The following is a 12,851-nucleotide window of genomic DNA, read 5'->3' on the forward strand; positions in this document are numbered from 1 at the left end:
TTTTAAAAAAACACTATATTAAATTATGATTGACATATAAAAACTGTAATTAATATACATGACTTGATGTGTTTAAAGTATACACCTATGAAGTCATAATCATAGTTAATGTGATAAATTTACTCATCACCACCAAAAAAAGTTTTCTCCCACCTTCTTTGGTTTTGCTCTGTTTTTTTTTCCCCCTTTTGAGGTAAGAGCATTTTATATCATCTACTCTCTTAGGAAATTTTAAGTATATAATTCAACATTGTTAATCATATACCCTATGTTGTACAGTAGATCTCAAGAACTCATCTATCTTGTGTAACTGAGACCTTTATATCCTGTGACTAATGCCTCCCCCACCATCCCCTTTCCTCTGCCCCAGGACCACCACCATTCTACTCTCAGCTTTTTGAGTTTGACTATTTTAGATTCCATATGTATGTGAGGTCATGATGTATTTGTCTGGCTTATTTCACTTAACTTGAAGTCCTCCAGATATGTCCATGTTGTTGCAAATGGCAGGATGGTGGCATCAGATACTTGGTTGATATAGTGGCTATCAGGTTTCTTTACTGGAAAATTGTTTTTTTCATTTCCCTTTCCATATTGTACTCTTTGGAAAGAAGTCCATGTGCCAACACTCACTTAAGGAGAGGGGAGTTTTGCTCGACTTTCTTGAGAGTAGAGCAGCTACACAAATTTTTTGGAATTATTCTACAGGAGAGATTTGTCTTTTTTCCCCATTTATTTATTTATTCAATCATTTACTTATATCAGTATGAGCTCATGGACATTTATTTTTTTCTTTACATTATAATCCAGTACCACTTTATTTACTTTTTTTTCAGATTCTTCCAGTTTGGGCCATTAGAGCTCTCTCAGTTGGTTTCTGTGTCCATCTGACATACCCCATCATCATGGATATTTTTTAGCACTTCCTTACTTTCTTGCATTACAAGATACTTTAAGCTCATCTTGTATGTTTTTTGATCCAGTCATTAAATCAGCCATTTTCCCAAAGATCTTTCTGGTTGCATTCATCTGAGATTGACTTATTCTTCTCAGTGTAATGAGCAATCAATCATTGCTTCTGGGTTGTTGTTGTTTTTAGATCCACACAACTGATATAACAATGAAACATACATATGTATACTAACCCATGTATATGCACATGTTTATAAATATTTCTATATGCCCCCATCTGTATTTATAGTAAGATAAACATGAGTTCATAATGATGAATCCAACTCTAATCCATTACCATATGGATCATTCTAGCCTTGCCTGTCTATAAACTCCCACTCCAACAGTAAGAAGCCTAGATCCAACTTATATGCTACCCCTTTATTTATTTCTTTAGATTCAGCATATAACAGTATCAGAATTGTTAACCAGAATCCCTGGGAAAAAACAAGTTTATCTAATAATGTGCAGTATTTGTATATGGTTGTTTTTGTCTTTAGTCTTTGAGTCTCTACTTTTTGTCTATAAAGTTCAGTAAATTTTGATAAATGCATAGTGTAATGTGTTTATCATTACAGTATCATACAGAATAGTTTCATAGCCTAAAGAACTCCCTGTGCTTTTCCTATTCTTCATTCCTAAAATATGCACGCTTTGAGCTGACAATCAGATCACTCTTGTAATTCCCATCATACAAGTATATAGGCTTTTAAATGGCCTCAGTTAACAATATACTTTTAGGGAACACCTGGGTGGCTCAGTGGGTTAAATCTCTGCCTTCAACTCAGGTCATGATCTCAGGGTCCTGGGATCAAGCCCCACATTGGGCTCTCTGCTCAGTGGGGAGCCTGCTTCCCCCTCTCTCTTTGCCTGCCTCTCTGCCTACTTGTGATCTCTCTCTCTCTCTGTCAAATAAATAAAAATAAATAAAAATCTTTTAAAAAATTTAAAAATACTTAAAAAAACAGTATACTTTTAGGACCTATTCATATCTTTGAATGGGTGGATGGCTTATTTTTTATTGTTTTGTAATATTCCATCATATGGATGTACCACAGTTTGTTTATCCATTTGCCCACTGAAGGACATTTTTCGCTGCTTCCAGTTTTCTGTGATTATAAATAAATTTATAAACTTTCATGTGTAGGGTTTTGTGTAGACATATATTTTCACCTTATTTCGGTAAATTCAAAGGAATACTATTGCTGGACTATATCATAAGAATATGCTTGGTGTTGTAAGAAACTGCCAAACTGTCTTCCAAATTGGCTGTATCATTTTGCATTCCCACCAACAATTAATGAGAGCTATTCTTCTTTATACCCACAGCACTTTTTACTGTCAGTATTTTGGATTTGAGCAAATTTTTATACTGATTTTGTGTACAGAAATATTGTTATCTGTCATCATTTGCATTTTAATTCTTCTGGATTTGCTGTATAAATAATTATATAGACAGCAAATGATGGTAGCTTTGCTTCTTCCTTCTGTTCTGTATATGTTCAATTTAATTTTAAAATATTCTTTTTAATTAGACTTTCTATAACTTCATTTTATTATAGTAAACATTTTTGAAATTAAGGGGTTATTTTAAACATTTCACAATTAGACGTCTATTGTAAAATGTATTGACACACTTTATAGAATTAAAAAGATTTCCTTAATCTGTATTTTGGTGAGAGTTTTTATCATGACAGGATGTTTAATTTGATCTATTGTTTGGACTCTTTTAAGACTATCATATAACTTTCTCTTTAAATATGTTAATATAGTATTAAAAAGTAGTATATTTTCTAATGATAAACCATTCTTAAGTCCCCAGCAGAAATCCAGTTTATTCATAAGTCACGTTTAAAATACACTGGTAGTCTTACATTACTAATATCTTATATAAAACTTATATATTTATGTTCATAAATATATTAGGCTTTAAATGTTCTTTTGTATCACTATACTTGTCAGGTTTTTTTGGCAAAAATTATAGACCAGCCTCACAAAAGGATATTGAGTACTTTGCCATTTTCTCTATACTTTAAACTTTTGTATAGATTAACACTTTCTCTAAGATTGATACTTCCTCTCATTTAAATATATAAGAACATCCTATTAATCTGCTTTGTCCTAGTGGAGGATTTTTGCTGGGTATAGTTTTAAATTATTGATATAATTTCTTTCATGCTTACATGTATATAGTCCAAAGAAGTTTGCTATGAATGACAAAAGACATTTATATTCCTCCAGAAACTCCAAGGAAGTGCTTTTAGTTCTGTGTCAGGAAATTAAGACAAAGATCAAACATATTTTTCATTATAGCACACTTTCTCTAAGGCTGAATGATATAAAGGCAGTACTGAAATTACAAGATGTTGAAACCACAAGATGGAATCAAATAGGATCTAGTGTCACCTCTTGGAGGAGAGTTATCTAAACTGATTATGATTATATGAGCAAAAAATAAAGATTTATTTTGGCAAGGAATTTTGATGTAAGCATAATCACAGCAGCTAGCATTGTTTACCCTAATACATATATATAGTGCATTATTTTTCAGGCTCTATTTTTTTTGGCTAAAGGGAACCTTCTCAACTAAATTGAAGAACCTGAGGGACAGAAATATAAAGGAAACTAGAAAATTAGGGGGAAATCCAAGAAAGGGGAGAGCCATAGAGATAAAGCCCTGCATTTTACATAAAATCATCTTCATATGCATGTTTCTAAAAACAGCCCCAAAATATATGAACTGAAATTTACAGAATTAAAGAAAACATAGAGAAAGTCACAAACTTCATTGGAGATTTTAAAACTTCTCTTTAGGGAGCCTGGGTGGCTCAGTTGGTAAAGCATCTGCCTTCCACTCAGGTCATGATTCCAGGGCCCTGGAATCAAGTCCCTAGTCAGCTCCCTGCACAGCACAGGGAGTCTGCTTCTCCCTCTGCCCCGCCCCACACTTGTGCGTGCTCTCTCTCTCTCTCATTCTCTGTCACAAAAATAAATTTAAAAATCTATGAAAAATAAAATATCTCTTTAATTGATGTAAGTAGTCCAAAGATCAATAAAGTCATAAATGATCTAAAAGCACTATCAGCAGCCTTGATGTTAATATTTATATATTATACCCTAAAATTGAAGAATACACATTCTTTCCAAGTGCACATGCCATGTTCATTTAGATAATATGCTTAGCCACAGAACAAGCCATAATAAATATATAATGTTTGAAGCCATACAGAAAGTTATGTGTTCTTCTAATGCAATGGAATTAAATATAAAAGTCTAACAATATGAGATCTAGAAAATCCCCAAGTGTTGGAAATTAACAGATATACTTCTAAGTACTCTATGGGTCAAGAAATGGATTACAAGAAAATTAGAATGGATACATATATATCCATTGATATATTAATAAATGCATAGAAATATATATATATATTTCAAATATATAAAAACATGCATATTACAAATTTGTCCAGGCTTTATATTTTAGGTACCTTTTTGCCCTTGGTCTCTAATTATATTATATGGTGTTCAGAGAATATAGTCCATATCAACATTTTGTACTATGTTATGTTTTTGGATCACACATATGTTCAGTTTTCATAAGTGTTCCATGTGTGTTTGAACATAATGTGTTTCTAATTTTATGTGCCAGATTCTGTATATGGGCACAGAAAGAAACATTTTGTGTGTGCTGTTCTGTATATAGCTTTCTGATAGCTCTATTTCTTAAAATTTTCTTTTGGGACTTTTTGTGACTTCTGAATGTGAGAATTCTTATCTTTTGAATTTTGGAAATGTCTCAGCTATTATCTCTTCAAAATATTGTCTTTCCTTCATATTTCTCTTCACCCTTTCTGGAACTCCTATGAAATGTATACTGAATGTTCTAATCAGCTTCCCTCGTCTCTTAATATCTTTTTCATATGTTTCATTTGTTTATCTCTGTATTAAAATTTGGCAGCTTTCTAAAACATGTTTTCCATTTCTTGAATTCCTTGTGTTATTATTTATACAATCTTTTTATTTGTACTGTGATCACTATATTTTTTTCAGTTTTATAAGGTTAATTTTTTTTTGTCTAAATGTTTTTATTTGAAACAAATAGTTGCACCAAGCAAGAGCTCAATTTCCCCACTCCAAATTAAAACAAAATGTAGTAGGGGCAAATGTCATTTGGCAGGACAGTTCCAGTATATGAACATCCTTCTACTCACTGTGGTTGGGGCAACTTTATTCATTAGCAGTCATTCTTACACAAAATATTAACCCCAAAGTACTAATGTCACAAAAAGGAAGTGGTCTTAATTTCATGTGTGGGGCAGTATGTTCTATAAATGCCAAAAGTAGGAGAAGCACAAACACAACCCACTCTTTAAAAAAAACTAAATAGTTGAAAGAATTTTCCCCCTCCCCCGCTACTCCCATAATAAAAAGTAGTGCTGGGGTCTGACACCCAGATTTGGTTTTTATCCTGGCCATGTACAAAGTGTTTCCCCATCTGACTTCCATCATTAGGGTTATGGATAAAAAGTTCATTGACTTTGAAGAGAGGTGTGTCTACTCCTTTCTCTTCTTGCCTTCATGCTCATGTTCCTTGGGGCGGCTGCTATCTGACGGTCTTTTAGAGCCACCGTGCTGTTTGGCTTCTTCCAAAAACTTGTCCAAACCAAAAGGATCTTCCTCAAACTGAACTGGTCCTTCTCGGCCTCTTTGTCTGCGGTCTGAACCAGAAAACTCCTTATCGGGAACAAATCTGTTGGTCTTTATTCTGGCTTCTAGGTCATCATGTTACATGTCCTTGTCCAGATTTTTACTGGGCCTATAAATATTCTGGGCCATATCTTTGCCACCTCTCCAGGCTTGATCATAAAGGTTGTAAATTTCATCTTCTCCACCTGCAAAACCACTGTCCATACCCTTGGATTGGTTGAAAAGCCTTTGGTCATACTGAACTTCATTGGATGTTTGAGGATTGGGTACACCAAGAGCAATGACTTCACTGATATCTCAATTTTCATTTCTCTGTAGTTTCGACCTCTTATCAGGAGCTGCCCTGGAAAGATTCCTGTCATCCTGTCTCTCTTTTCGCCTGTCATGCCAGATTTCATCCCTCTCACGTGCCTCCCCATCCTCTTTTTCCACATGGGTTTTGATCCCAGCTCTTCTCTCCCTGGCTTTCTGGGCCATTTCTCTAAGTTTCTCTTCATGTTTCTCCTTTTCTTTTTGAGCCATCTTTCTCTCTACTTGAGCACGCATTTCTACAGCTTCACGAGCCTTCTGATCAGCAATATAGAGGGCTTCGGCCAGCTTGGCAAAGTTCTCATTGATGTGAACTGTCTGAAGGCCTCTTCCATCAGCAGCTAGACATTTGTCTAATGGAATTGTATACCCCTTTGCATTTTTCCAGTTTGAAATACAAGGAGGAATCTTCCACTCTTGTTGCTCCTTCACAGTCATCTTTCAGCTAGGAGAATGCATGACAGGTGCAGGAGGAGAAGGTGGTCCTCAGGGGATCTTCTTATTGATCTTGAACCTTGGAGGCTCCATTGGGTCTTTCTGCATTTCCACCATCCGAATAACTCTCTGTTTAGCTCCAGAATTGAAAGCCACTCCTTGTTGAGATGGTGTATATCGAATATACTGAGCTGGAGCCAGTTTATCAGCAGCTCGAACTGGCATGGCGGCAGCAACCTTCTGTGATACAGATTTTTCTAAGGCTACCCTTGTCTTTTCTGTTATCTCTTTAATAGCTTCTTCATCAGGTCTTTGCAGGTCTGGCTCATCTGCATTCATGACTTCCCTGGGAACCAGGTCAGTATACTTGCTATAAATGACCTTGTCTTTTGACTGTCCTTGCCGAGCAATTGCATCATATTTAATTTTTCCTTCAGCATCCACTTGAATGGCCAGTGCATTTGACATTTTTTTCTTTCGCCCCATATCCAGTGGATACTGGGCCACATGGATCTCTGGAAAAGCACCTCCATCTCCAAAATCCTCTAATAACCGAGGTATCCAGCCCTTCCGGTACCCGTATGGGGGAGGTTCTCTTCGGGAGGAGACCAGTGAGGTCTGTCGTGATCTCTGGGATCTTGCCTTTTCTTCAGCCTCAAGCTGGTCCTCAGCTGAGGAGGTGCAGGTAAAAAGCTGGTGAGTGCCATCTTCTTCCGCCTATAAGGTTAATTTTTAAGATCTCCTTCTTTTACATAGTGTTTCTTACTTTTTATATCACATCTTTTATTACTATATCTTTAATTCTTTAAAGCATTTTTTGTAGTTTCTATAATATTGTTTTTGAGAGTCTGATCCTTATGCTTTTATGTCAGGTAATTTTTTCACCCTGCTAGATTATTTTCTCATTTGTTTTATAATTTTCATTGTAACCATATATCTACTAAGAGATTTTCTTTTTTTTAAGATTTAATTTATTTTTTTGACAGATGGAGATCACAAGTTGGCAGAGAATCAGGTGTCGGGGGTGGGGGTGCGGCACGGGGAAGCAGGCTCCCTGCTGAGCAGAGAGCCTGATGTGGGGCTGGATCCCAGGACCCTGAGATCATGACCTGAGCTGAAGGCAGAGGCTTAACCCACTGAGCCACCCAGGTGCCCCATAGTAAGATTTTCTGTGATGATTCTTTGTTACATGAATTGAGAATATATATCTCAGAATTTTATATTTGGGTCTTACAAGTGTACCATAGATATGAGGCATAGATTGTGCTAATATCTCAGTTTTGGGGTTCTTATCTCATACATATAATGTATATTTTAACCCCTAAACCCCATGTAGTATGGGACTGTATTCCCCAAATCTCCTAGACTGACAAGCTCCTTTCTTGTCTTCCACTGAGATTGAATGGATTTTTCTATTTTATCCTTTTATTAAAGTTAAAGTATATGATGTTTCTATCCAAAGCTTCCTAAACTCTTTACATCATGCTGCACATTGAAAATTGTAACATCTGGGGTGCCTGGATAGCTCAGTCAGTTAAACATCTGCCTTCAGCTCAGGGCATGATCACTGGGTCCTGGGATTGAGTTCTGCAACTGGCTTCCTGCTCTGTGGGAGCCTCCTTCTCCCTCTCCTAACTCCACTTACGCTCTTGCTCTCTCTGAAATAAATAAAAATCTTTTTAAAAAATACAATTGTAACATCTGTAAGGCACACTAAGCTATACCCCACCACACACAAGTTTAAAAGCTCTGGTCTCAACTTACACAGTGGTCTTTCTTCTCATTTATCCTCTTAGGGATGGACAAGCCCTACCTTCTTATTACAGGATCATTAAAACTTTCAAACGCTGTCATTATGATAACCCACATCCCTCCTTCTTTCCAATACCAACGTGGCTTCAATGTCATCTTAGGTGCCTATAACTCTGGTCATCAGTTTATTCTCAGTTTTTGTCTGTCTTTCTATATATCTCTCCTCTTTTTTCTGTTCTTGGTCATTTATCTGTTGTTGTTGTTTTTTCCAAGACCAACTATGTTACTTAGAATAAAAATATTTTTTACTTGGCATTTCCATGTATTTGTAGTTGGGAAGGTTTCCCACTAACTTCTAATAAATTATTATTGGTGCAGTAAGTCATCTCTTCATTCTTTAACTCATTCTCATCTTTCCCCATCAATATCATTCCATTAAAATTGCTTTGACAAAGTGTAGCAATAGTTAGACTAGGTTATGCTGCAGTAACAAACAATTCCAAAATTTAATTGGTTTGCTGACAACAAACATGTATTTCTTTTGCATATTATATTTTGATTGCTGGTCAACATGCCCTCTTTAAGATCTATCTAGACTAAAAGGAAAACTCTTGTGTGGAACATTGTCATTCCTGTACCAGAAGAAAAACATAAAGGAAGCATATATTTCTGTTCATATCTATGGTGTGAGAATATTTAAACTCCCACCCCACAAGGAAAAGCTTGTCGGAGGGACTCTAAGGAGAGGCAGCTAATCTTTTTGAAGAGTAACTTAATAATCCTTACTCTAAAATGCTACATTATAAAAGATCTCTGTTGCTAATTCCATAGATAATTTTCAGTCATCTTCTTACTCAATCTATTACCATTATTTGACATAGGACACTCTTCCCTACTTCTTTTTTTTAAGATTTTATTTATTTATTTGACAGACAGAGATCACAAGTAGGCAGAGAGGCAGCAGAGAGAGAGGAGGAAGCAGGCTCTCTGCGAAACAGAGAGCCCGATGCGGGGCTCGATCCCAGAACCCTGGGATCATGACCTGAGCTGAAGGCAGAGGCTTTAACCCACTGAGCCACCCAGGCACCCCCACTCTTCCCTACTTCTTAAAACATTATTCTAGGCTTTCTTCAGTGTTTACTCTTCTGATTTTACTCTAGTAATCAAAATATATATGACATAACTGGCAGAATCTAACACCATAAAGGCCACACCTTAAAATTCTCATATTAAGAACATGAACTTATTTTCACTATTCTAATGAAAACCACCACCAATTATCTCTTTTAATATTTCATCAATGAATTACAAATAAGCATGCTGTTGGGGCGCCTGTGCAGCTCAGTCAGTTAAGCATCTGACTGGCTCAGCTCATGATCTGAGCATCCTGGGATCAAGCCCCAGATCTCGCTCCCTGCTCAGCATGAAGTCTACCTCTACCTCTCAGCTCCTCCCCCCACTCATGCTCTCTCTCTTTCCCTCTCAAATAAATGTATAAAATCTTTGAAAAATGAAAAAAAAGAAGGATGCAGTTATGTTAATAACGTCATTCTCACTAATGTCTGCCTTTTACTGGGGAACAGGAATTTTTCAAAGTACTTAGCCATATGTTAAAATGGATGTGAACAAGCTCAATCCATCCATTTGTCTTTGGAATTTGATAACAGACTTTATGTTAAAAGAACATTTGCAACTGCCACTTAAAGTCATTTCTTCTGCTGCTCTTCCAATAAACATAAGCTCAAGAAGAGCTAAATAGCTTTATAACCATAAAAAAACACAACTGTAGAATAATCAAATGCACCAGGTTATGTAGTTATTTGACAGGTGTACAATATAGTTCTTTCAGAACACATGTGTGTAAAATCATGCATTTGAAGTTTATAGGACTCATAAAGTGCTGTAATTGGGCATGATTTAATCTCATCATCACAAACTTTAAAATATTTCTCTTGGGATGCCTGACTGGCTCAGTCAGAAGAGCAGGTGAGACTTGATCTCAAGGTGGTGAGTTTGAACTGCACATTGGGTGTAGAGATTACTTAAATTAAAAAAAATACTTAAAAGTATTTCTCTTTTGACAGTGTTTTGCTAAACAAATAACCCATCCTTGGAGATTCTCACTTCTTAGAGAACCAATCTGGAATATCAATAACCAAATATTGGTAGATATTTTGAGGCTAAATACTTTATTCCTTAGAAAAATACAGGAAACTTACTCTTCACATCAATATTATCACTATGTCCAATTACAGCCAATTTTATCCCCTCTTCTCTGCTGTCCATATCCCCAAAATGAAGTTGGGTTAGATGATCTCCAAAGACATTTCCCCCAATTTCTGCTTTTACTTGCCATAAATGTCCAATGAATTTTATCATAACATTTGCAAAGCTAAGTCATATATATGTGTGAATGGAACTATTGTCCTTCACAAATAATATGTCCCAGACCTATCTCTTCCTGAAGTCACTCCCTGGTGGGCAAACACTATGGGAACAGTATCATCATTGTGGCCTGAAAATGCATCATTCCTAAAGTGTCTATCCACCAAGAAGATCTAACAATTGTAAATATTTATGTCCCCAATATGGGGGCAGCCAACTCCATAAGACAACTGTTAATCAAGATAAGAGTCATATTGATATGAATACATTAATAGTAGGGGATCTTAACATGCCATTCTCACTAATAGATCATCCAAGCAGATAATCAATAAAGAAACAAGAGCATTGAATGACACATTGGACCAGACAGACCTCATAGATATATATATAGAACACTGTACCCTAAAACAACAGAATACTCATTCTTCTCAAGTGCACAGGGAATTTTCTCCAGAATAGATCACACACTGGGTCACAAATCAGGACTCTACTGGTACCAAAAGATTGAGATTATTCCCTGCATATTCTCAGACCACAGTGCTTTGAAACTGGAACTCAACCACAAGAAAAAGTTTGGGAGGAATTCAAACACCTGGAAGCTAAAGACCACCTTGCTTAAGAATGTTTGGATTAACCAGGAAATCAAAGAAGAACTTTAACAATTCATGGAAACCAATGAAAATGAAGACACTTCAGTCCAAAACCTATGAATACAAGAAAGGCAGTCCTAAGGGGGAAATACATAACCATCCAAGCCTCCCTCAAAAGAATTGAAAAAAATCCAGAATACACCAGCTGTCTTTATACCTTGAAGAACTGGAGAATCAACAACAAATTAAGCCAACCCCATGCACAAGAAGGGAAATAATCAAGATTAGGACAGAGATCAATGAGATAGAAACTAGAGATACAGTACAACGTATCAACGAAACTAGTAGCTGGTTTTTTGAAAGACTCAATAAGATCAATAAACCATTGGCCATCTTGAGCGGGCTATGGACATTGGGGAGGGGAGGCGAACCATAAGAGACTATGGACTCTGAAAAACAACCTGAGGGTTTTGAAGGGTCAGGGGTGGGAGGTTGGGGCAACCTGAGGGTTTTGAAGGGTCAAGGGTGGGAGGTGGGGGGAACAGGTGGTGGGTAATGGGGAGGGCACGTTTTGCATGGAGCACTGGGTGTTGTGCAAAAAGAATGAATACTGTTACGCTGAAAAAAATAAATAAAATGAAAAAAAAAATAAACCATTGGCCAAACTAATCCAAAAGAAAAGAAAGAGGACCCAAATTAATAAAATTATGAATGAAAAGGAAGAGATCATGACTAACACCAAGGAAATAGAAACAATCATCAGAAATTATTATCAACAGTTATATGCCAATAAGTTGAACAACCTAGATGAAATGGATGCATTCCTGGAAATCTATAAACTTCCAAAACTGAATCAGGAAGAAATTGACAAATTGAATAGACCTAACGAGATTGAAGCAGTGATCATAAACCTCCCAAAAAACAAGAGCCCAGTACCTGACAGATTCCCTGGGGAATTCTACCAACCATTCAAAGAAGAAATAATACCTATTCTCCTGAAGCTATTTCAAAAAATTGAAGCAGAAGGAAAAGTTCCTGACTCTTGTTATGAAGCCAGCATTACCCTGATCCCCAAACCAAGGAAAGACCCCACCAAAAAGGAGAATTGCCGACCAATATCCCTGCTGAATATGGACACTAAGATTCTCAACAAGATCCTAGCTAATAGGATCCAACAGTACATTAAAAAGATTATCCACCATGACCAGGTGGGATTTATCCATGGGATGCAGGGGTGGTTCAACATTTGTAAATCAATCAATGTGATAGGAGAAATTAATAAGAAAAGAGAGAAGAACCACATGTTCCTCTTAATTGGTGCAAAAAAAAGCATGTGACAAGATATAGCATCTGTTCCTGATTAAAACCCTTCAAAGTATAGGGAGAGAGGGACCATTCCTCAACTTCATAAAATATATCTATGAATAACACACAGCAAATATCATCCTCAGTGGGGAAAAGCTGACAGCCTTCCTTTTGAGATCAGGAAAACAACAGGAAGCCCACTCTCGCCACTCTTGTTCAACATAGTATTAAAAGTCCTAGGAACAGCAATCAGACAATAAAAAGAAAAGGTATTCAAATTGGCAATGAAGAAGTCAAACTCTCTCTCTTCGCAGATGACGTCATACTTTATATGGAAAACCCAAAAGACCCCATCGCTAAACTACTAGAACTCATACAGAAATTCAGTAATGTGACAAGATACAAAATCAATGTACA

The 12,851-nt window shown here is 36.4% G+C and overlaps 1 pseudogene; it reads right to left on the reverse strand.

Annotated features, from left to right (window-relative positions):
- Positions 1-5,353: 5,353 nt before the first annotated feature.
- LOC123935066 lies at positions 5,354-7,109 on the reverse strand (annotated as a pseudogene).
- Between the last annotated feature and the right edge of the window lie 5,742 nt (positions 7,110-12,851).

The sequence above is a fragment of the Meles meles genome, chromosome X (assembly GCF_922984935.1).
Source record: "Meles meles chromosome X, mMelMel3.1 paternal haplotype, whole genome shotgun sequence".
In the NCBI taxonomy this organism is placed as follows: Eukaryota; Metazoa; Chordata; class Mammalia; order Carnivora; family Mustelidae; genus Meles; species Meles meles.